At 38.9% G+C, this 20,825-nt stretch overlaps 1 long non-coding RNA gene across 1 annotated transcript; it reads left to right on the top strand.

Annotated features, from left to right (window-relative positions):
• The first annotated feature begins 8,250 nt into the window (after positions 1-8,250).
• Positions 8,251-10,488, top strand: LOC148690530 (uncharacterized). Its single transcript, XR_015956081.1, has 6 exons — positions 8,251-8,442; positions 8,537-8,614; positions 8,747-8,833; positions 8,934-9,096; positions 9,195-9,261; positions 10,363-10,488. It is a non-coding gene; the product is annotated as an uncharacterized LOC148690530 (long non-coding RNA).
• Positions 10,489-20,825: the final 10,337 nt, after the last annotated feature.

The raw sequence follows: 20,825 nt of genomic DNA, 5'->3' as shown, positions 1-20,825 counted from the left end.
CAAATTTTTATGTGATTTTCGGAGTTATAAAAACAAAACATACTAAAACACTCTAAAACAACTTAAAAACAATTTAAAACAGCAAGGAACAACACTTGAAGTTATGGGTGATAAAATTCAACGAATTTGCATCAACATACTTAGTTACCCCCCCACACTTAAATCAAACATTGTCCTCAATGTTTTAACCATAGATTCACACAAAGCATAAGTAAATACACAAAAAACAACTAACATACTAAACATGGCAGAATGTAATTAACAAAGAGAAGAGTTTAGGGACGCAAATCTGGTTATGGAGTGTAAATTCCCTCTTCTCTTTGTTGATTGCATTGAGGCTTGATCTTTGTGATTCCACAGGCTTACTCTTGAACTGGTTTCTGCCCATCGTTGATTTTCCTTTGTGCTACTTCTTGAACTGGGCAGCAGGATGGTTCTTTTGGTCTCCCCCGAAGGTCTGAGCTTACTCCTTTGGTCTGTTTCTTTGTTCAATCTTTCCAATTCGTATTGAAAAGGGTTGGAGGATAACTCAGCCTATGTTTGTCTCCACATGCTTCAATGTATCATTTTCACTTGCCTTACTCGCTCCCCTTTGCAGAAGTGGTCCCTTCTCCGGAAGTGTATCAACCGTTGAAGATGACTACTCGAGAGCAACGCTAGGTAAGCAATCAGGAATAGATTCCAGGCAGTTGGCTCCAGATCGGAAGATTGACTCCAAGTGCCGGCTGATTGCTTCTTTTACTTTGCCATGCGAGTAAGAACAAGGACAAAGAAAAAGACAGGGAAAGAGCATGATATGAGATACTTTTGCTTTTGACCTTGATGATATGAGATACCTTTGCTTTGAAGAAGCGGTGAATGAATCAGCACATGCTTCAATCCGCCGTTTCCTCCTGGGTCATATGTACTCCAGGCATCTGGTATCATCTTTGGGGAAGAAGAAAGAATTGAGTATTTTGAAAGGCTTTGCTGGGAGTGCGCCCTCAGAGGTGAGGGAGAGTTGGGCATTTTCTTCAGGTTTGCCCTGCCATAAAAGACGAAGGTCGACATATATAGAGATAATATCAAGTGGTGGTACTTTTTACCCTTGTCGACAAACGTTTTGATCCCGCAATTCCGGCTTTTTGAAATAGTGGCGCCTCTTCGATCTTTGAATACGCCTCTTCGATTTCTGAGCAGGCGCCCCTTCGATTTATGAACGACTCCCCTTCTCTTTCTGAACGACACGTGGTAGTGCAGATGCGGCTCCTTTTTACAAAGCTGCACGCGTTTTCTGAAAAGCAGAGAAAGCGTCGCCGAACTTTGCGCTTGTCGGCTAAAGACGTGTAGTTGCAATGATGGCCTCCACGTGTTTTCAGCTTTGTCAGAAATCTTTTGACAAAGTTGAACGCGTTTTCTGAAAAGCCGAGGGAGCGTCGCCTAACTTACGCCGGAAAAATCCGGCTCTTTGAATCGGTGGACGCGTTGCCTTGGCTTTTTATAGAGCTATCAATCACCCCAACAAACACACTCTGAAGAACTCCCATTCTTGAAAATCGACTCCGACCCTTTGAAAATTTACTCCATCAACCCCTATCTTTGAACACCTTTGAAAAAAATGGCAAACTCATCGAACCTTAGCTTAGATTTGAGTCTCAGCAGCGATCCGGTTGCGCCCCGTCAAGGTAATGTATGGCGCCCTTCTTTTTTATCTTCTAACGGTCCTCTTTCAGGTGAAGACTCTGTGATGCAGGACGCCACAACAGCTACAATAGTAGCTAAAAACCTCCTCACTCCAAAAGATAGTAGGCTGCTGTCAGGACGGTCCGATGAGTTGGCCGTTCAAGAGTCCCTCGCACTTAGTGTTCAGTGTGCGAGCTCTGTGTCCAACATGGGCCTACGCCTGCTTGCCCGCTCCCGTCAGGTGGAATCGTTGATGGCAGAGGTGGAAAGACTTAAGCAAGAGATCCAGCAGCTTAAGTACGAGAATAGAAGTTTGCATGTGCTTGCAAATAACTATTCGTCGGGGATGAAAAGGAAGCTTGATGAGCTGCAAGAATCTGAGGGTCGAATTCACAGTGACCGTCAAAGGCTTGCGTCTTATCTCCAGAGGCACCTTTTTCCTGGGTCATCCAGCGCTTGGCCAAGTATTGAGGCCTGGAATGCTCTAGCTCCGATGCCTCCCGTTCCGATGCCTTCCGCTTCGATGCCTCCCGCTTCTATGCCTTCCGCTTCTGCGCCTTCCGCTTCTGCGCCTCGTAGTGGGACTTCACGCAAACAACCTTTGTGAAGCTCCACCTTTCTCCATGTTTAGTATCTTTCTTTCTTTTTTTCTTTTTTATTTTTTTTTTTATTTTTTATTTTTTATTAACATAAATAAAATCAAACGGCATGGAATTTATCTTTGAATGGGCGGTGATACTTGAAATGATCCGGTAATAGTTTAAATTCCAGATTGGGTGCCTGAATCATTAACCACATGTTAGTATAAAAGAAAATTGAAATTCGGGGAGGCGGCTTACCTGTGTGCTCCAAAATGAACTCCAGAATAAACACCCCTTCGAAAGTTATGACTTGTCCCGTGTCATAAAATCCAACTTCCTTGGGAATTGTGGTTTCAAACTTGTCCTTTTTGATGCCTTCTACATCTTCTCCAGCCACTACCTTCTCTTGAATCATTCTTCTTGGTGTACAAAGTCCTTTGAAGAATTCAACACCATCTAAAACTTACTGTGTTGCACCAAGAATTTGAATAGCATTTTGCACCTTTGGGAAGGCTTCCACGATGTCCTTTTTACTCTCTTCTTGGTTGGGAATCAAAAACCTGCTAGGAAAAGGGACATTGGGTGGAATAACATCAGAATAACATGAAATTGGGACGTCCTTACTGGTGGTGGGTGGTTTAGAGGGCTTAGGGGGCTGCGGCAAGGGTTCTTCTACCCTTGCCGTGTGCATGTCTTCTTCCTCCTCCTCAATTAGCAGCTCTTCATCCACTTCTAGGCTATGTTTGGACATTTTTAGGTCAGCTCCAACCTCCATAGCACTTCCCAAAGTGATAGCATTATGGATTTCAAAATCTTCCTTCGAGTTTTCAATAGTTGAGTTGGAAAGTTCACTTTGCTCTTGAATTTGTTTCATGAACTCCATAATCTGCCCAAATTGCTCGTCCAATTTACCCAACTTCTTGTCTTGATTTTGTTCGTCCTGCGTCAAAGAGGTTAGTAATTGAAAATTTTTATCATTATCCATGGACATACTTGAACTTGATTGGAATTGTTGTGGGGGAGGTTGTGGTGGCTGCATAGGTGTTGTATTGAACTCCTCATATGGTTGCCAATATGCTTCTTGTTGAGCCTCCTTGGCTTGATTTTGTGACCCCTGCGCCAAAGAATTTATTTCATTAAGAATTTGAATATAATCTATTGGCGAACTTGAATTTAATTGAGCATATTGCATATGAAGTTGTGGTGGCTGCATAGGTCTTGAATAGAACTCCTCATATGGTTGCCAATATGCTTCACGTTGAACTTGTTGATCTTCCCACCATATAGAGTTTGAATGATCCCTCCAATCTCTTTGTGGACATTGATTGGCTTGAAATCCTTGCCTATATGAAGCACCAAATGTAGGGACACTCTGCATTGTGGTCCTTTCGGCATACGGCGACAATTTAGAAGTAAGATTTGCCAATTGAGCTTGAATGCTAGCAAAATCCATATCTTACTTCTCTAGTACCTAAAATCAAAGAAAGAGAACTAAATCAAATATCAAAAGTAACAACAAACAAAGAAAACAACACTAAGTTTAGAAACTAAAACGAAAACAACTAAACAAAAAAAAAAAGAAAAGAACCAAGGGATTAGCAAAGTTGCTAATCCCCGGCAACGGCGCCAAAATTTGATGCGAGATTTATACGCACACAAATTAAACCCTCTTTTTGTCAAATTGTAGTATATGTATAAGTAGGGATCGTTCTGGACCGGGGATTAGGAGGGAATGCAAATCTCTTGGAAACTAACTCAAAAACGTAAAATAAAGTTTAAAACACTAAACTAGACTCAAAGAATGCAAAATTAAAGTTTAAAACACTAAGACAAACCAAAAACTCAAAATGCTTTAAAAAAACACAAACTAAAATGATTTCTAACTAAATTGACATTAAAGTAAAGGGGGATTTAAGTTTATACGAAATTAAATTAAATGAACAAATTAAAACAGAATGTAAATATGGAATTGATGAAATGGAATGAATGGATGATAGAATAGCTAAGGGGTTCATCTCCATACATGTTACACTTGCATAATAAAAAGATTTCCAATTGCATTTCAACAAATCATTAATTCTCAACGCCCCGGGTCAATTAGGTCCGCTTAAATTAACCGTCAAGTTTTCCTTAAGTTAATGAATTGGATGGGTTAGCGCAACGCAATTCACAACATTCTCCAAAAGTCCTTTACGTGAAAAGCACAATAAAGATACAATCAAAAATCATTAAGCATCATGAAAACTTTAAGTGTTGACGAGGCATTCGTTACTATGGAATACGCATGAAACTTATCCCTATTTGTGACAATTGTAGTAATGATGTAAGTAGGGATCGTTCTAACCGGGGATTAACTAGGGATGCTAAACACTTGACTCAAATAAATAAAACTAACTTTTAAAACACTAAGACAAACTAAAAGACTCAAAACAAGTTCAAAAGACTCCAAATACTTAAAAACATAAAATAAGACAAATCAAATGATTAAGACTCAACGAAATATGGGGGAAATGTGTTTGGACGATATTAAATTAAAAAGACAGAATATAATTAAAGGCAAAATGTAAATATGAATGTGATGAAAATATGGATGATGGAATAGCCAAGGGGTTCTTCTCCACACATGTTACACTTGCATACAATATTGATTCTCAGTTGGTCTTTCGATAAGTTGTGAAACTCAATGCTCCAAGTTAACTAGGTCCGCTTAGATTAACTTTCAGATTTCCCTAAATTCGTTGGATTGAATGGAATACGCATTACAACCAAATTATTCTTAATCAAAGTCCCTAACTATGGAATACGCATGATAGAGACATTCAACAAAGATCATTAAGTTCAATGAAAATTATAAGTGTTGACGAGGCATTCGTTACTATGGAATACGCATGAAACTTATGCCAAGAATTCATTTAACGCGATTGTTTATAAGCAACCTCCACTACTTGTGAATATAAGTTCGTAACTATTAGGTGAAACTCACTTATATTCTAGCGTCATATTCATGCATGAAAATTAAGTGTACACTCTCAATAAACATACATAAATAAGTTATCAATCAAACGGTTAAACAAATTGAACCACAACTTATGAAACGCAATTAGAAGTAATCAAATCAAAATGCAAGCATAAACATTTATTTCGAATCACCCCCTAGCTAAAGGGGGTTTTAGTTCCTCATTACGTTGAAATCAAAGAAACACCTAAACATTCCAACAACTCAAACTTGAATTGTATGAACGTTTAGGCACTCTTCTCTTCCATTCCTTATACGTACAAAACAAAGAGAATTAAAATGAAACATTGAAATCAAAGAATCACCTAAACATTCCAACAACTCAAACTTGAATTGTATGAACGTTTAGGTCCTCTTCTCTTCCTCGTTGTTGTAGCACAAGGTCTAAGGTGAGGTTTGGGGGATTATGGAAATGTGGAATGGAGTGAGGAGTGATGGAAATGGAAAGATGGTTTTGGATTCTAAGGGGACTCACGGCAAAGAGAAGGAATGGAAGTGTTTGTGGTGTGTTGTGTATGAAATGAGATGTCCTTGAATGAATGAATGCAAGGGTATTTATAGGAGTAGTGGAGGGAACATATGGTTGTTTGTTTAAGATGCAAGTGGCTAATTAATGATGGAAAAGTATGTGATTTAAAGGATGCAAAGTGAATGAATCATGAATCATTGTGGATGAAAGGTGGAAGTGCATGTGTTGATGACTAGGTTAGTGGGTGGAAATCTGAAAATGGCATATAGGAAATAATGAAGATGCAATAAATAATGCATGTAGGGTTAGGAAATAATGAAGAAATGCATGTGAGATGTTTGGAAAGGAAATGGGAACCCACAACAATGAAGTTGTTTTGTGTTGTGAATTATGATGAATGCATGTGAGTTAAAGAGGGAGAATGTGGTGAAATGATGAAGTAGGAAGGTGGAAATGCATGTGAGATGTTTGGAAAGGAATAAAGAATGAATGGTGGAAATGTGAGTGAATGATGTGCATGTGTGAGAATGCATGTGGAATTAAGAGGAGTATGGAAGTGAAATAAATGAATGATATGTTAAGTGATAAGTGAATGATATGTGGTGAGTGATAAGTGAATGGTTTGATAAGTGATAAATGAATTAGTTTAAAGGGCTAGGGTTTAAGTACATAGAATGGGCCTAAAATAGGTTGGTTTGTATGGCATAATGTGTTTGATTGGGCTAGAGCCATTGTTTTGTGTCTTCAAGTGCATACAAGGCCTTCAAATTCGTCCATCCTCTTGGCTCCATGGATAAGCTATCCAATCCATGCCCAAAAATGCTCCAAATGGCCTCAAAATGCACTTTCTTGCTCCCTAGGCCCTTAGAACCTGAAAACACACAAAAGAAGCATAAAGGACTAAAATAACGAGAGAAACATAACGTAAATGCACGAGAACAAGCCATTTAAGTCGCATGAATATGCTCCTATCAGAAACCCATCAATTCCAGCTCATTTTATGCTATTCCATCTCACTTGTGCAGGGGGAGATCCAATCTGAGTGTTGGAGCCACATTCCTTTCTATAAAACAAGTCTCACTTCACACAACAGGGGTTCCGCATTTTTTCTTCTTCACTCAGTCCATTACACACGCATAACGTCTCCCATTTCACTTCATTTTCTGTCCATTTCTGTCCCAAGGGCAGAAACCATTCAACCATAACCAATCTACCTTCATCCGTACCACATTTGGAAAACCAACACCGAAGGCACTCTTCAAGGAATTCAACATCAGTTTTGCTTCAAGGGTTTCTTCTTATTAATTCTATGTTCATTCATGTTTTATATTTTTATGTTAAATCTTTTGTAAACATGAATTGTAACTAATCCTCCTCTAGGGATTCGATGTAACCTTGCAAAGTTTGCCATGTAATTAAGTTAGAATGCTCAGTTTGTCCATCTATTTCTTGTTTCATTCTCTGATTTAATGGTGACTTAGTGTGTTGATTTTAATGTTTGATCATCATTTGAATTAATCACTAAGTTGTGTAGCCAAGATTAAAACACACATCATGCATAATCTTGGTAGATATGTGAATGAATGAAGGGAATGTTTAGCAAACATCCTGCCGAGTTATTCCCTTTGGTTTTATGAAAGTTTCTTGTGCATTACATACTCTTGATTATGAACCAAAGTTGCACATCACAACTAGGTTCATGATTAGAGACATTTGATCAAATCCACACATCATATGGTTGATCATGTCCAAGTGAAACAAACTCAAGAAATAGGTAGATGAATGAGTACAAACTAACTTAACAAACATGGACTTGGTTTAGCAATGGTGAAACCGAATCCCTAGCTTCATCTCCATTGGTACTATCTCATTTTATTAGTTGTTGAGTCATTTATTTGTGTTTACTTCACTTTCTTATACTTTCAAGTTACAACAACAAATCTGTCTATTCTGTTTAGTTTGATTCATTTCATAGAGTTCTTGCAAAACAAGTAATTACATAGGTCCAATTAGTCCCTGAGGATTCGACACCCTTGCTTGTGCCATTATACTAAATATATTCTAGCATTAGGAAGGAATAATACATCAACACATCGACTATAGGAAGCTAAACGCCACCACGAGGAAGGATCACTTCCCATTGCCGTTCATTGACCAAATGCTTGAGAGAGAGGTTCGTTCGTTTCTTGGCCATGCAGGTTTCTATCGTAGGTTTATCAAAGATTTCTCAAAAGTTGCACAACCTCTTTGCCGCCTCCTATAAAAAGACGTGGTGTTTGAATTCACTAATGTCACAACCCGTCCCGGAATTTTTAATTCCGAGGATGTGAAATTACGAAAATGCCCTTAAACGGGACTAAGGGGCGTAAAGTTGGCATTGGTTTTTATCTGAAGTTCCTAAACTAATGTTAATTGGAATATTCATTAGTTTTAGGGACTTAAATTTAAGACTTAAAACTAGGTTTATATGTTATAACTTGATGATTTGGGGATTGGGTAGGATCCCACATCCCTCAAATCTCTCCCCCATTTCTGCATCTTGTCTCTCTCTCTCTCCTCCCTCACAAACCTCTCATTCTCTCTGTCAGTTCTCTCTCTCTCCTTCGAACTCACACGGACCACCCACAAAACCACCCTAAAACTATACCAACGAAGGATCTAAGACCACCATCGTACTCCTGAAGACCACACGAACACGATGGTACCAATTTCAGGTGAGTTTCACTTCGGAAAACATGGATTTCAATTTCACTGTGCGTGTGCACTGTTCATGCACACGTAAAACTTGATGTTTTTGGGATTTTGAAGCTTGTAGGAAGCTTGGTGAGGTCCTAAGGAAGCTCGGAGTGCTTCGTTTGAAGGATTTGGACGTCGGGATCACGAACTGTAAGTTCGGCTGAATTTTCGTATTTTTGGAAAAGTTTGATTCCATTGTTTTTAGGCCCTAAAACTAGTCCAACGTGGTAGATTATGATTAGGGCTTCATTTTGGTATAAATTACGTGAAAAATGGACGTAGGAACACGGAGAACGACAAGTTCAAAGTTTGGCCGGAGCTTTCGAGGCTTTTTCCGGCGAATCCACGGCGAGTTAGGGGTCGAGGCAGGTATGGATGTGTTCGTCTCGTCAATACCTTCATTTTGATATATAGTACGTCGAAAATGGTTAAGAAATGAAGAAGTTATGACACTTTGAAGTTTACCCAGAAATTCCGGCAAAACACCCACCGCCGGCGAAACCAGTCCGGCGACGCGAGGAAGAAGACGCGCGCGTGGGCAGCGCGTGAACAGGGCGCGTGGGGGCGCGTGAGTGCTCCAAATAGAGTTCTAAAAATTGTCTCGCGTTCGTGACGTCGTGTAGATCACCGTGGTATATTGACACACCCAAATTGAGCAACGTATGAGAAAGTTATGAACGAATGTTTGTGTGTGCGTTTAAATGATGATTTTATAATTATTCTTTTATAGGTGAAACTTGTACGGACGACGAATGTAACCAAACTAGGCGTGAGGGTTACGAGCCGGCTACTTATCAGTGAGTGGGCAGTTATTTTTCAGTATATATATATATACGTATGCTTGACGTATTTCCTAGAAAACGTATTTTAAAAGAAATACGAATTAAATATCCTGTCATATATGCATCATATTTTAATATGTGCATTATCATAATTATGCATACTGTTGCATGGTGCTGAGGAGGCCCAGGTAAGCTACATTTGATATACATTTGATATACGTATGAAATACGTTTGGAATACGATTGAAATACTATGGAAATACAAATGAAATATGATTGAGATATGATTGAAATATGATGAATTATATGATTGTGATATGATTGAGATACGATTGAGATATTATGCTGATAACGATCATGAGATATGATTGAGAGATGAAGAATGATATGATAGAGATGTGATTGAAAGCTCATTTACTTGCACACGTATATAAGTGCTCCCGCCCAGAGATAGGGGCATAGCCTTCACGTGTATGTTCACCTCCCGCACTGCATGCTCGCCTTGGATCCAAGTTAGGTGCACAGCCTGTCGTATAGACCACTTATGTGGGTACGACTTGTAGGTGACCCGCGATTTATCGCACAGCTTCACGTGATTGTAGCACTAGAGCATATTATGTTATATACAGTGATGAGTTGCAGACCACGCGAGGTGGTACTGAATGTGTGCAAGATATACATGATGTGATGAGATGATTATGAGCTATATATGCAGCCGAGGGCTGAGTTGATTGTGATGAAATGATTATGAGCTATATATGCAGTCGATGACTGAGTTGATTATGATGAGTTAATTATGAGTTATATATGCAGCCGAGGGCTGAGTTGATTAGAATGAAAGAGTATGAGCTATGTTTATAGCCGAATGTTGAATTGATTATATATTATTCCATCATATTCACATAGAGATGATGAGCATTCTGTTATGATACTTAGCATGACATACATTCATATTGTCTAGCATAATTTGAGATATATTACGTATATGAGTATATACTTTATTTCTGGGAAACCATACTTGTTTTACGGCGAGGGGTTAGTATATTCAAAGAGAAAATAAGGTTCTGAATAAGTTTGTTTTGCTGACCCACTCAACTTTGTTTTGCGCCCCTCCAGGTTTAAGATATCAGAGCTTGGTGGCTACGAGGAATCCAACGGTGTTCTGACAGAATGGCCAAAAATTAGGACTCACCTTTGGGTGTTTCATCTTAGAAATTGTATCTTTAAAGCTTCCGTACTGTGTAAATGGTTAAGTCACTCTCACGTGACGGCCAGCATGCCCTCCTTCGGGACGGGGTGTGTCAACTAAGGAGTGCACGGCATCATTCAACCAACTCAAGGAGTTGTTGACCACGACACCCATTATTGTTCCCCCGGATTGGAGCCTCCCGTTCGAGCTTATGTGTGATGTGTCCGATTATGCTTTAGGGGCTGTTTTGGGACAAAGAAAGGACAAGAGGCCGCATGTCATCTACTATGCCTCACGGACGTTGAACGATGCCCAGTTGAACTACTCCACTACGGAAAAAGAACTTCTTGCAGTTGTCTTTGCTTTAGATAAATTTTGATCATATCTAATTGGTACTAAAGTAATTGTTTTCACTGATCATGCAGCTCTAAAGTACTTGCTGACCAAAAAGGAGGCCAAGCCCCGGCTAATTCGGTGGATGTTGTTACTTCAAGAGTTCGACATCGAGATTCGTGACAAGAAGGGAAGTGAAAACGTGGTGGCTGACCACCTAAGCCGAATGGTGCATAATGAGGAGTCCCTACCCATTGCAGAGACATTCCCCGATGAACAATTGCTGTCCATAAAGGTTAGTACACCTTGGTATGCCGATATAGTTAATTTTTTGGTGTCAAAATGTATTCCAATTGAGTTCAATAGGCACCAACGTGACAAACTTAGGCATGATGCACGGTTTTATGTGTGGGATGATCCATACTTATGGAAATTTTGTCCCGATCAGATTATACGTCGTTGTGTGCATGATTCTGAATGTCATTCGATTTTGAGTTTTTGTCATACATATGGATGTGGAGGGCACTTTGGCACACAACGCATGGCCCTTAAAGTGTTACAATGTGGATTTTATTGGCCTAGTATTTTTAAGGATGCTAGAACGTTTTGCTTAACATGTGATAAATGCCAAAGAATGGGTGGTATTAGTGCAAAGGACCAAATGCCGCAGGTTTCTATCCTAAATGTTGAAATTTTTGATGTTTGGGGTATTGAGTTTATGGGTCCCTTTCCGTCATCATATGGTTTTATGTATATTTTGCTTGCGGTTGATTATGTGTCGAAGTGGGTGGAAGCAAAAGCCACCCGGACTAATGATTCTAAAGTGGTTGCAGATTTTATTAGAACTAACATTTTTGCAAGGTTTGGCATGCCACGAGTGATCATTAGTGATGGAGGGTCCCATTTTTGCAACCGGACCATCGAGGCATTATTGAGGAAATACAGTGTCAACCATAAGGTTTCTACACCTTACCATCCTCAAACAAATGGCCAAGTCGAGGTTTCCAACCGAGAGATCAAGCAAATCCTAGAAAAGACCGTTGGGCCAACAAGAAATGATTGGAGTTTACGGTTAGATGATGCACTTTGGGCGTATCGTATGGCATACAAAACCCCCATTGGGATGTCCCCTTTTCGACTTGTCTATGGCAAGGCGTGCCATCTTCCCGTGGAGTTGGAGCATAAAGCTCTTTGGGCCGTCAAGAAGTTCGACATGCATTTAGATGAAGCGGGAAGTCATAGGAAATTCCAATTGAATGAGCTTGATGAAATATGGCACGAGGCATACGAGAATGCAAGCATTTACAAGCAAAAGACCAAAGCTTTCCATGACAACATGATCCGTGGGAAATCCTTCTCCATTGGGCAGAAAGTGCTATTGTTCAATTCCCGTTTACGTTTGTTTCCCGGTAAGTTACGTTCCAAGTGGATTGGACCGTTTGTTATCACTAATGTTTTTGTTCATGGTGCAGTCCAAATCCAAAGCTTAAAACGGGACATGAATTTAAGGTGAACGGGCATCGTTTGAAGCCCTATTATGAGAACTTTGTGGAGCACATCGTGGATGACACCCCCTTGGATGCCGTGGGCTCCAATCTAGAGTGATTGGGTTCTTCGTCCGGTTGTACGACGTTAAAGCAAGCGCTACTTGGGAGGCTGATGCGTGATTTATACGCACACAAATTAAACCCTCTTTTCGTCAAATTATAGTATATGTATAAGTAGGGATCGTTCTGGACCGGGGATTAGGAGGGATTGTTAATCACTTGGATTTGACTCAAAAACGTAAAAACACAATATAAAACACTAAACTAGACTCAAAGAATGTAAAACTAAACTTTAAAACACTAAGACAAACCAAAGACTCAAAATGCTTTTAAAAACACAAACTAAAATGATTTCTAACTAAATTGACATTAAAGTAAAGGGGGATTTAAGTTTATACGAAAATTGAAATAACGAAACAAGTTAAATAAACTAGACAGAATGTAAATATGAAATTGATGAAATGGAATGAATGGATGATAGAATAGCTAAGGGGGTCATCTCCACATATGTTACACTTGCATAATAAAAAGATTTCCAATTACATTTCAATAAATTATGAATTCTCATCACCCCAAGTTAATTAGGTCCGCTTAAATTAACCGTCAAGTTTTCCTTAAGTTAATGAATTGGATGGGTTAGCGCAACGCAATTCACTACATTCTCCAAAAGTCCTTTACGTGAAAAGCACAATAAAGATACAATCAAAGATCATTAAGCATCATGAAAACTTTAAGTGTTGACGAGGCATTCGTTACTATGGACTACGCATGAAACTTATGCCAAGAATTTATTTAACGCGATTGTTTATAAGCAACCTCCACTACTTGTGAATATAAGTTCGTAACTATTAGGTGAAACTCACTTATATTCTAGCGTCATATTGATGCATGAAAATTAAGCGCGCATTCTTAATAAACATTCATAAATAAGTTATCAATCAAACGGTTAAACAAATTGAACCACAACTTATGAAACGCAATTAGAATTAATCAAATCAAAATGCAAGCATAAACATATATTTCGAATCACCCCCTAGCTAAAGGGGGTTTAGTTTATTATAACTTTGAAATCAAAGAAATACCTAAACATTCCAACAACTCAAACTTGAATTGTATGAACGTTTAGGCACTCTTCTCTTCCATTCCTCATACGTACAAACAAAGAGAATTGAATTTAAACATTGAAATCAAAGAAACACCTAAACATTCCAACAACTCAAACTTGAATTGTATGAACGTTTAGGCACTCTTCTCTTCCTCGTTGTTGTAGCACAAGGTCTAAGGATAGTTGGTTTGGGGGAATGGAAGTGTGGAATGGAGTGAGGAGTGATGGAAATGGAAAGATGGTTTTTGGATTACAAGGGAACTCACGGCAAAGAGAAGGAATGGAAGTGTTTGTGGTGTGTTGTGTATGAAAATGAGATCTCCATGAATGAATGAATGCAAGGGTATTTATAGGAGTAGTGGAGGGAACATATGGCTATGTTATTTGTAGGTGAAGTAGGTGGATGTTGTAGGTGAAGTAGGTGGATGTTGTAGGTGAAGTAGGTGGATGTTGTAGGTGAAGTAGGTAGTAGGTGGATGTTGTAGGTGAAGTAGGTGGATGTTGTAGGTGAAGTAGGTGGATGATATGTTAAGTGATAAGTGATAAGTGATATGATATGTGGTTATGATATGATAAGTGGTTAAGTGGTGATGATAAGTGATAAGTGATTAAGTGATATGATATGTGGTGATGATAAGTGATAAGTGCATGTGGGTTAACTAATGAAGGAAATGCATGTGCAATGACAATGTGTTAGAATGGATGTGTGTTATGCATGGCATGATTGGGATTAGGAAAGGTTTAAATGTCCTAAAACTAAAGAGAACAAGGTTCCAACACTTTGGCTCCAATTAGGTCTTCAATTTCGTCCAACACTTTGGCTTCAAGCATAAGCTATCCGTCCTTAGCCCAAAAGTGCTCCAAAAGTCTCCAAAATGCATCTTTTTGCTCCTTTAGCCCTTTGGACCTACAAACACACGAAAATAGCTTAAAGTACTAAAATAACTAAAGAAACATAACGTAAATGCACGAGAACAAGCCATTTAAGTCGCATGAATATGCTCCTATCAGAGGCAACCCATGCATTCAACAAAGGAAGACCTAGAAAGCACTCCAATTCCAGATTTGCGTTCCTAAACTCTTCTCTTTGTTGCTATTTCGTTTCTGCCATGTTAGGTTGTTTAGTTGTTGTTTTGTTTGTTTGTTTGTTAATTGTGTGAGTGTAGGCTTGAAACATTGAGGACAATGTTTGATTTAAGTGTGGGGGGGTAACTAAAGTGTTTTGATGCAAATTCGTAGGGTTTTATCCACCATAACTTCTAATGTTGTTTCTTGCTGTTTTTAAGTGTTTTTAAACTGTTTTAGTGTGTTTTGACTTAAGAATTCGAAAATCCCATAAAAATTTGAAAAATTGTTTCAAAAAACCCAAAAAGAGTTGTTTTTGTGTCTCAGGGTACCTTACAACACAATGATGAGGATTCGGTTTGTAATGGTATGACTATTAAAGAGAGTTGTAAACATGGATGAAAGTTTGATTTACTCTTTGGTTCATGCTTGGTTGTGGTTATAATTTATGAATTCACATGCAATCATAAAAGAAAAAATCAGTTTTTGTAACATGCTTGAAGGAAGGAACTCAAACTAACGCTACAACCTTGTGAGACTTGAGCCTAAACGTTTATTTGGAGAGTTAATAATCTGTGCATTGTTGTTTTCTAAAAGTGGTTGCATGATCTCATTATTCTTTGCTTGGTTGCTACTTAGAAGGCGTTTCATCATTTAGTTCCAAACACTAGAACTCATGCCCAATTCATTCAAAGCATGTTATTCATTTGCATAACACATATTCAAGATGAAGTTGTGTAGTGACCACCATAGCCAAATTGCCATATTTCCCTATTTCATTTGTTTTGTAGGATTTAACCCCGTTGAGCCTTGAGTAGCCTACTTTCTTTGTTAACCCACAATTATCCTCACCTAGCCTAAAGTAGGACCACCCATACCTTTGTTCTTGAAGCATAGTAAAAGCATAACTCAAGATGAATTCCTTTTGATCATTGCATTGCAGAAAACAAGTGTGGGGGAAGGATTCTTGATATATGGGTGTGCCAAAGTCTTGAATGAGGCACGGCAAAGAAAAGAAAAAAAAAAAGAAGAAAAAAAAAAATTTCGTGGAAAATAAGAAGAAAAAAAGAAAAGTTGTGAAAAGAATGAAAAAGGAGTTGAAAAGATGTGAAAAAGTGTTCTCAAGTGTTGTTTGTTGAAGGAAGGGTCCAAAACATTGAATTCGGCCCTAATTGATTGCTTGAACCTTCCCTTTGAGTTTAAAAGTTGATTTCTGTATTCTAAGGGGAATTCTAAGTTCAATTTCATTATGTTGCTTACTATTGCTTTAAAGAACGTTTGTTTTCCCTATCCTTTCGTTGTTAGCCAACTCCTCAAGCCCCGTTACAACCCTTGACTTTAATCTTGAGTGTTGTGTGTTTCAATTTGTGGAGTTTGAATTTGGTTTGAGCATATGGTGTCACTGGTTCTCGCATCTAAGTAGTAGCGTTCCATTCATGAGATCATATCTAAACATGTTATTAACTCCGGAAATTTCGTTCTTTGTTATACATATATGTGAGCATTCGTTTTTATATTTACATCAATCTTCTCACATATAACTAAGTGTAGGGTGTGTAGTTAGAAAATCTGAGTGAAAATAGAGTGCATATCTTGTAAGGAATTGAGGAAATTCTCTAAGGCATGTTACTACATTCAAAACATCGTTTTAAGTGGTTATTTGTGAACTAGTAAGTAGTGACTATGATTAAGCATGTGCTCGAGTATAAAGATGGCTAAAATCTGTGGGAATAATGATTTTTAACATGTCATGTGCATTGGAAATCTGATAGGAGCATATTTATGCGACTTAATTAGCTTGTTCTCGTGCATTTATGTTGTGTTTCCTTAGCTATTTTAGTGTTTAAAGTCACTTTTGTGCATTTTCAGATTATAAGGCCAAAGTGTGCAAGAAGATGCAAATTGGAGCCTTTTGGAGCAAAAGAGGAATGAATGAGTTGAAGACTTGAAGAAACGATGAATTCCTACTCCAACGATGAATTCCTACCAAAACGAGGATTCCTACTCAAACAAGGATTCCTACTTGAAGTAGGAAAGTTAACCCTAAGTTTCCAGTTTTGGTAACCTTTCCTAATCTAAACGTCCATATTTTCTAGCAACTTTATAGGCCTCGTATGCACTTTAGGACACAAAACAAAGGCCCTAGCCCAAATTCCAGCCCTTGCCGTGCCTTTCCCCTTCTTTCCTTCCCTTGCCGTGCAAGGGCCCCACTTTGGTCCCATTTTTATGCACAAAAACCCTAACCCTAAACCCTAGCCGCACCTATTAAGCCATCCCCTTTAATTTCTGATTTAATTCCCTAATTCTAGCAGCCTTTGAATTAACTTTAATCTAATTTTAATAAGCTAGGGTTTATTTTCTGAAACCCTACACATTTTACAACCTAGCCGCACCCTTCTATACACTCCCTTGAATCCGTAGCCATTCATTCATTCAAAATCCATCTCAGCCGCAAGTCCCCATCCAATTCACCCTAATTCTTCTCCTCCCATCTCAGCCGCACCTATTATTCACCCTAGCTCCTTCACATTTTATTCATTCTTCATTCTATTCAGCCACCATCATTCACCCTAATTTTCCCCCTTTAATCCGCAGCCACCATACCAAAACCCTTCTCTGCCGTGCATTCCCCCTTCATTCCAGCCATCTTCCACACACTTCCCACCATTGCCGCAGCCTTTCCACCATTCTCCCCTCCATTCCACACCTCCACACACTTTCCACAAACCTTGCCGCACCACCATATCACCATACATCCATCCCTAAACCAGAAAATCATCCAAAAACACCATTTAACCTCACTGCCGCAGCAAGGAGAAGAGGAAAGAGGAGCTTAGACGCGCAGAAATTCAAGTGGATTCATTGGGTGTTCTAGGTGTAATCAATCCTTGGTGCTTTATGTTTAAATTCAATTGTATTTCTCTTTTTGTGAACATGAGAGGCTAAACCCCTATTTAGCTAGGGGGTGATTCGGAACCATGTTTATGCTTGCAATATGATTTGATTACTTTTGGTTGGAATTTCACGTATTGTGGATTCAATTTGTTTAACTGCTTGATTGATAACTTATTTGTGTATGTTTATTGAGGGTGCACGCTTAATTTTCATGCATGAATATGACGCTAGAATATAAGTGAATTTCACCTAATAGTTATGAACTTATATTCACAAGTAGTGGAGGTTGCTTATAAACAATCGCGTTAAATGAATTCCTGGCAAGAGTATCATGCTTTTCATAGTTACAAATGCCTTGTCGATGCTTATGATTTCCAAAGAACGTAATGATTCTAACTTGTATCTTTATCATGCTGTTCATATAGAGAACTTGTTAGGAATAATTTGGTTGCGATGCATATTCATCCAATTCAATGATTCTAGGGAAATCTGAAGGTTAATTTAAGCGGACCTAATTAACTTGGAGTGTCGAGGTTCATAATTCATCGAAAGACCAACTGAAAATCAAATTGTATGCAAGTGTGACATGTGTGGAGAAGAACCTTCTAGCTAGCATTCATCCATATTTTCATCACATTCATATTTACATTCTGCCTTTAAATTACAATCTGTGCATCTAGTTTAATTTCGTCAAAACTTCAATCCCCCTTTACTTTAGTGTCCAATTTAGTTAGAAAGTGTCTTAGTTTGTGTTTTTAAGTGTTTTGATTCAAGTTATTACCCAAATTCGTCCAAATTCACCAAAGTGCTCAAAACTGCCCAGAAAGTGTTTTTAAGGCAGTTTTGGTGCTGTTTTGAGTCTTTTGATTTGTTTTAGTGTTTTTATTGTTTAGTTTTGCATTCTTTGAGTCTAGTTTAGTGTTTTAACCTTTGTTTTACATTTTTGAGTCAGTTTCCAAGTGATTTTGCAATACCTTCTAATCCCCGGTTAAGAACGATCCCTACTTATACTTATACTACAATTGTCACAAGAGGGTTTTAATTTGTGTGCTTATTTAGTTAGCATCAAATTTTTGGCGCCGTTGCCGGGGATTAGCAACTTTGCTAATCCCTTGGATTGTTATTTTCTGTTTATTTTTAGTTTGTTAAAGTTTCTGACCTTGTGTTCTTTCTCTTGTTTTAGGTACTAGTGTATGACTCGGAGTTCTCAATCGATTCGTGAGAATATCTTGGACTTTGACAGTGATTTTGAGAGGACTTTGAGACGGAAGAGGAAGCAACACGAACCAAATCCACAAAGCCCGGAATCTGACCTCGAAGAACAAGTCCTAGAAGAGGAGGAGGAGGAACCCACGGCAAGGGTATTTGAAGAACCACAAGTCATGGCCGTGGACACCCGGACACTCAAGGAGGTTTCGGCCTCGGGATTGGATAATGCAGCACCCTTGTGTATCCAATATCCCCCACCTTCCGAGGGGAAGACCGACGAGTTCGAGTTGAAGTCCAGTTTGCTCCACCATATTCCGAAGTACCATGGGTTGTCCATGGAGGATCCGAACAAGCACCTGAAGGAATTCGAGGTGGTATGTTCAAGCATGACTCCCATCAATGTCGATGGAAGTATATTGAAGATGAAGGCTTTTCCATTCTCTTTAATGGACAAAGCCAAGGATTGGTTATATGACTTAGCTCCCGGAACCGTCACATCATGGGAGAGCATGAAGAGGGCTTTTCTGGAGAAGTTTTTCCCAACTTCTCGCATCATCCTTTTGTGTAAAATGATAAGTGGGATCCAACAAGAAGAAGGTGAGTCCTTTCCTACGTATTATGAACGTTTTAAATCTCTTGTTGCTTCGTGTCCACAACATCAGATGAAGGAGGAGTTGCTTCTACAATACTTCTACGAGGGGCTCCTACCAATTGAACGTCAAATGCTCGATGCCTCGGCGGGTGGAGCATTGGTGGACAAGACACCCAGGGATGCAAAGGTTTTGATTGCTAACCGAGCGTTGAATGCTCAACAATACGAACGAGTAGGCCAAAGAGGACCCCCACAGCAGCAAGTACATGAGGTAAATTCCACACCCGACATTCATTCACAATTAGCTAATCTTACTTCCATTGTGTCTCAGATGGCCGAAGGAATGAGGGTGCAAGGACCAACTGTATGTGGAGTGTGTTCTATCCAAGGACATGCTTCTGAGAAGTGCCCACAACTCATTGAAAATGGTGGATGGGAAAGTGATAGGAGCATATTTAGGCGACTTACTTAGCTTGTTTTCGTGCATCTATGTTGTTAATTCATAATTGTTTTAGTAGTTTAAGCCATTTTCGTGTGTTTTTAGGTTCATATGGCTAAGGAAGCAAAAAGATGCATTTTGGAGCATTTTGGAGCAAAATTGGGCTTGGAATGGATAGCATATGCTTGGAGCCAAAGTGTTGGACGAATTTGAAAGCCTTGTATGCACTTTGGACATAAAACAAAGGGCCTAGTGATAGGAGCATATTTAGGCGACTTACTTAGCTTGTTTTCGTGCATTTATATTGTTAATTCATAGTGGTTTTTGGCGTTTAAGCCATTTTCGTGTGTTTTTAGGTTCATGTGGCTAAGGAAGCAAAAAGATGCATTTTGGAGCAAAATTGGACTTGGAAGGGATAACTGATACTTGGAGCAAAAGGAATGGACGAAATTGAAGAGTTGATGTCACAAGGATTCCTACTTGAAGTAGCCACACACCTTCCACATTTCAGCCACATGCACTTGTTCCTCCATCATTGCACCAACAACAACATTGCACATGCACTCCCTTTAATTAATTAACCCACATGCACCCTTTATTCTTTCATCATTCCAGCCACTCCACATCCCTCACCAAGAAATCATTCAACACATGCATCCATAATCATTTCTCCACACCAAAACCGTGCACATGCATTCCCCTTGTGCAATTCCATCATTCCACACCTCCATGGCAGCCACCAACCAACCTAGCTGTCATGTTTCCCCTTTAATCATTCAAACATTCACCCACATGCATTTCTAACCCACATGCACCCTAGATTCTTGATGCGTGATTTATACGCACACAAATTAAACCCTCTTTTTGTCAATTGTAATATAAGTATAAGTAGGGATCGTTCTGGACCGGAGATTAGGAGGGATTGTTAACCACTTGGATTTGACTCAAAAACGTAAAATAACAATATGAAACACTATACTAGACTCAAGGAATGCAAAACTAAACTTTAGAACACTAAAACAAACCAAAAGACTCAAACATTACCCAAAACACTCAAAACTGCCTTAAAATCACTTTCTGGGCAGTTTTGAGCACTTTGAGTACTTTGGACGAATTTATGTAACAAATTGAATCACAACACTTATAAACACAAACTAAATTGATTTCTAACTAATTTGACAAGAAAGTAAAGGGGGATTTAGGTT

Source organism: Pyrus communis, chromosome 15 (genome assembly GCF_041283825.1).
Source record: "Pyrus communis isolate YQ-2024b chromosome 15, ASM4128382v1, whole genome shotgun sequence".
Lineage (NCBI taxonomy): Eukaryota > Viridiplantae > Streptophyta > Magnoliopsida > Rosales > Rosaceae > Pyrus > Pyrus communis.
The sequence above is the reverse complement of the archived record's forward strand: the minus strand, read 5'-3'. Positions and strand labels throughout refer to the sequence as shown.